The 5,105-nt window shown below is 36.7% G+C and overlaps 1 protein-coding gene across 1 annotated transcript in view; it reads right to left on the bottom strand.

Annotated features, from left to right (window-relative positions):
- LOC109238454 (histone-lysine N-methyltransferase ASHH1-like) overlaps nt 1-5,105 on the bottom strand; it is a 22,981-nt gene that overhangs the window by 1,773 nt on the left and 16,103 nt on the right.

The following is a 5,105-nucleotide window of genomic DNA, read 5'->3' as shown; positions in this document are numbered from 1 at the left end:
AATTTCTTGGAAGATATTCCATTTTGGCCCAAACCTTTGGCACCTATATGTATACATTGTGATAGTCAAGCGAAAATAGGTAGGGCAGGGAGCGTTATGTATAACGGTAAATCTCGTCATATTCGACGGAGACACAATACCGTTAGACAACTACTCTCTAGTGGTGTTATCACAATTGACTACGTAAAGTCAAGAGATAACGTGTCGGATCCACTTACAAAAGGCCTATCTAGAGAGGCAGTTGAAAGATCATCAAAGGGAATGGGGTTAAAGGCCTAGGACAAGTCATCATGGCGGTAACTCTACCTAGCAGACTGGAGATCCCAAGAGCTAGGTTCAAAGAGATCAAATAAAGTTATGAATGGCAGTTCAACATTGTCAACTAACTCAACCCATTCTCGTGATGAAGACAATGTTCAAAAACGAGGTAAAGCATTAAGGCTTTTTGATGAGTCAATAAAGCTTAAAGCTTTTTAATGATTTGCTAAGTCTGGCAGGATATGACCAGATAGTGTGTCTTTAGGATTACACGTTTAGGAATCACCTATGTGAGTGTGAAGTGTAAGCCGCTTCAAGGAGAATGAAAGTAAAGGCCCATTCTCTAAGCACTCATGAAACCAGGCGGTGTTCATGGCTGAAACGAACACAACCGTGAGAACCATAGATGGTTAAGGATTGATTGTGTGACTTATGTTGTCTAGGTATACAACAAAGCTCGACGGTTCAAAGATATCAAATCTACCGATTGACCGAGTATATCCGATATAAGTTCACTACGGAAAGTTCAAAAGGAAACCTACTTATCCAGATGCAATTAATTCTTGCTTGTAAAACACACACATGTCCGTACATTCCTTTGAGTTTATAGCCATTCCCCATTCATGTGGGGGATTGTTGGGTTTGTTATTAATAAATAATAACAAAAAAGGTGTGAATGGAAAATGGTGGGAAAAGAAATGGAGGGAAGTGAAATTTTGAATGAGTTCATTTCACTTATGCACTTTGTCCCTCATTGGTAGAAGGAAAGAAAATCTTTGTGTATATAAAGAGAAGCTCATCTTTTAGCTCTTAAAGAGCTAAGAAAAAGGCAAGTCTCGTGTCGTCGTCGTCGTCGTCGTCGCTCGGCTCGGCTTCAGCTTCGGCTTCGGATTTGTCAACGATTGATTGATTAATCTTTTTGGACAAAATTCTTTTTAAATATTTAATTAATTAATTAAATTAATTAAAGAAAATTCAATCCGGAATAACCCATGACCCGCGATCCGGTCCGGTTCGGCCCGTTTTTCTTTCCCGGATTATTTTAAATCCGTTTTAAATTTTCCCGCAATATTTTCAACAGCCATGGCTGTTCTGAAACAGTGTCACACCTGTTCCAACAGCTATGGCTATTCTGAAAGGTTACAAACCTTTTCAGAAGCAGCACCGAAATTGGCTATAAATACACCTTCAAATCCCAGAATATTTACTTACGAAATTTTCTGAATCTTCTTCTTCTTCTGCACAAAATATTCCAGTGTGTTTTACGACCATCGAGTGGTTCGCCGATCACCAGAGTTTTAGGTACCGATACACTGGTGAGTTAAATCGTTCTATCCTGGGAGGATATATTCCAGAACCTCGGGTACTTGAGGGGAATAATTTTCTTAAGGACACAATGTGTATTCAGTGGGCTCGATTTGTTCCTACAACGTTTTCAGAATTTATTTTGAAGAAGTTTACTGTTTTCGAAATTTAATTTTTATTAACTTTCTGTTTTTTATTTTCAGAAAGATTATTATTTAATTTATTTTCAGCAATACAGATATATAACACCTTCTATATTTAGGGTCAAGTAGGAGCAGAGGCGGCTAAACACTATATGTGGCCTAAAGCGAAAATTTAAAAAGAGGCCTCAAAAGACACTCGAGGTTAAGAAATGTTGTTTCATATCTAATCCTTTAATAATTTCATTAGCTTAAGATAGAAAAATTATCTAAAAAGCACTTAAAGAATAGAAGAAGATTCTACAAAATCATAGTTATACACAAAATTGATTCAAGTTGAAGTGAGTTAGACAAAAATTAAGAAGTTGAGCCCATCCACCATGCATGAGATAACAAAAAAGAATAACAAAAAATAGGAAGTATGCAAATTTAATAATCTACAATTTTTAGGAAAAAATTTAAAAATTGACAACAAATGATTAAAACTAATTTATTTGTCACTAATAATAAATACATAATTATTTATATTATATATAATTTTAGAAAATTTGGGGCCTTAATTTTTTGGGGGCCTGAAGCCACTGCTTTAGTGGCTTTAGGGTTAGCCGCCACTGAGTAGGAGCGGAAAACGGGCGGGGCGGGCGGATCTGGTCGAAAGCAGGTAGTGAAAAAACGGATAAATTATCCAACCCGATCCATATTAAATACGGATAAAAAACGGGTTAACCGGCGGATAATATGGGTAACCATATTATCCATGACTTCTTCCATATGATCACTTTCGGGAGAATTCTTAGTCTCCCTAACTTGAGGAACCCACAATTTGAGGCTTTACAAATGTAAAAGTTAGACCCATTGGTTATCCATTGGTTACTCATTGATTAACCATTTTCTAAATGGATAATATGGGTCTTATCCATATTTGACCCGTTTTTAAAAAGTTCATTATCCAACCCATTTTTTAGTGGATAATATGGGTGGTTAACTGTTTTCTTTTAACCATTTTACCATCCCTAGTCATAAGTGATGTGAAATTATATATTCATTGCCATCTATTTACAACAATTTTGATTCCAACTCGATTTCCAAGGGAAAGTTCACTTATTTTTGCCATTTTCTGTCCTTGTTGCGGGTTTCAATCACAGACGATGTGTTTACTCAACACCGTGAGTTTATACCAAATCTCCTTACTTACACCAGGTGTTGACACCAATTATATTAGTTTACCATGATTAAGTGAAAAATAGAAGTGATAATATAGAGTAATTAATTATAGTTAGCGATAGAAGTGCATATGAAAGACTGCCATGTATTCAGTGGCTTGGCCTAAACACCAGGTGCGGGTAAATTTTTTCCCCCAGGACACTACCAATGGGAAACAACTACAAGGAACTTCTCTGACTATGCATGAAAACCCAAAAATGGTGGAACGGTTATGCATGAAATTCCCAGAGCGGTCAAGTGGTTATGCATGAATTCTGTCATAAACTGTTTTACATTTGTATATGCATAGAAAACATGTCCAGGAATGAAGTTGTGATCCTCGAAAATAAGGGGGTTGGGCAAGTATAGAGATCAATCAAAAGTATAGTACGACACGTCCAACCATCATATTAGAATTCAGTTATAGCCTGAACCTTTAGTGTTCAGTGTTCAAACTCTGAGAAAGACTGCAAGAGAAGCAACCAAAGTCTAGTTTGGTAAAAACCTAAGTTTCCATATGAACAGAGCACTCCACAGCAAAACGCAATCTATTCCATATGAAAAATGGAAAGGAAGAAAGCCCAACTTGAAATATTTCAAGTGTGGGGGTGTCTAGCAAAGGTACAAGTTCCTTTACCTAAAAGGGTTAAAATTGGACCAAAAACAGTAGATTGCGTTTTCATTGGATATGCTACAAATAGTAAAGCATGTCGATTTTTGGTTCATAAATCTGATAATCCCGAGATTCATGTTAATACGGTAATGGAATCAGATAATGCCGAATTATTTGAAAGCATCTATCCATATAAAACTGAAAGCGAGTCGTTAAGTGAAAGACCTAAACGACCTCGGGAAGAACCAAAGGAAAATACTCCAAGTATAGAAGATCCAAGGCGTAGCAAACGTCAAAGAACATCTACTTCCTTTGGACCAGATTTTCTGACATTCTTGCTTGAAAATGAGCCTCAAACTTTTAAATCAGCTATGTCGTCTTCTGATTCAGCATTTTGGAAAGAGGCAGTCAATAGTGAGATTCAATCAATTTTGGATAACCATACATGGGAATTGGTTGATCTTCCTCCAGGAAATAAACCTTTAGGTTCGAAATGGATCTTTAAACGGAAAATTAAAGCTGATGGCACTATTGACAAATATAAGGCAAGACTTGTTGTCAAAGGTTATAAACAAAAGGAAGGCCTTGATTACTTTGACACTTACTCGCCAGTAACAAGGATAACATCTATTAGGGTGTTAGTGGCACTAGCGGCCATGTATGGTCTTGAAATCCATCAAATGGATGTTAAAACAGCTTTCCTAAATGGAGAATTGGAGGAAGAAATTTACATGGAACAACCTGAGGATTTTGTGGTTCCTGGTAAAGAAAAGAAAGTGTGCAAACCTGTTAAGTCGCTTTATGGACTTAAACAAGCACCCAAACAATGGCATGCAAAATTTGACCAAACAATATTGGCAAATGGATTTAAAATCAATGAGTGTGACAAATGTGTTTACATTAAAAATACTCCAGGTCATGAAGTCATTGTTTGCTTATATGTTGATGACATATTGATAATAAGCAAAAGTATGGCAGATATAAATGCTACAAAGCGCATGTTGGCTAGCAAATTCGACATGAAAGACTTAGGAGTTGGTGATGTGATCTTAGGAATCAGAATTCGCAAGACTCCACAAGGTCTAGCATTATCACAGTCTCACTACATTGAAAAGGTACTTGACAAGTTCAAGTATTTGGATTTCAAAATTGTCAAGACTCCAATTGACGTGAGTTATGCACTTCAAAAGAATGAAGGTGAAAGTGACTCACAACTGGACTATGCAAGAGTATTGGGAAGTTTGATGTATATCATGAATTGTACGTGACTAGGTATAGCATGTGCTATTAGCAAACTGAGTCGGTTTACAAGTAATCCCAATCAAATACATTGGATGGCAATGAAACAAGTTTTGGGGTATCTAAAACATACCCAAAATTATGCTTTGCATTATAACAAATATCCTTCCGTGATCGAGGATATAGTGATGCAAATTGGATCACCGGATCATCTGAAGTTAAATCCACGAGTGGATATGTTTTCATAATTGGGGGTGGAGCAGTGTCTTGAAAAATCATCCAAACAAACGTAGCATCGCCCGTTCTACAATGGAATCTGAATTCATAGCTTTAGATAAGGCCGGTGA

Source organism: Nicotiana attenuata, unplaced genomic scaffold (assembly GCF_001879085.1).
Source record: "Nicotiana attenuata strain UT unplaced genomic scaffold, NIATTr2, whole genome shotgun sequence".
In the NCBI taxonomy this organism is placed as follows: Eukaryota; Viridiplantae; Streptophyta; class Magnoliopsida; order Solanales; family Solanaceae; genus Nicotiana; species Nicotiana attenuata.
This window is presented reverse-complemented; position numbering and strand designations above follow the sequence as displayed.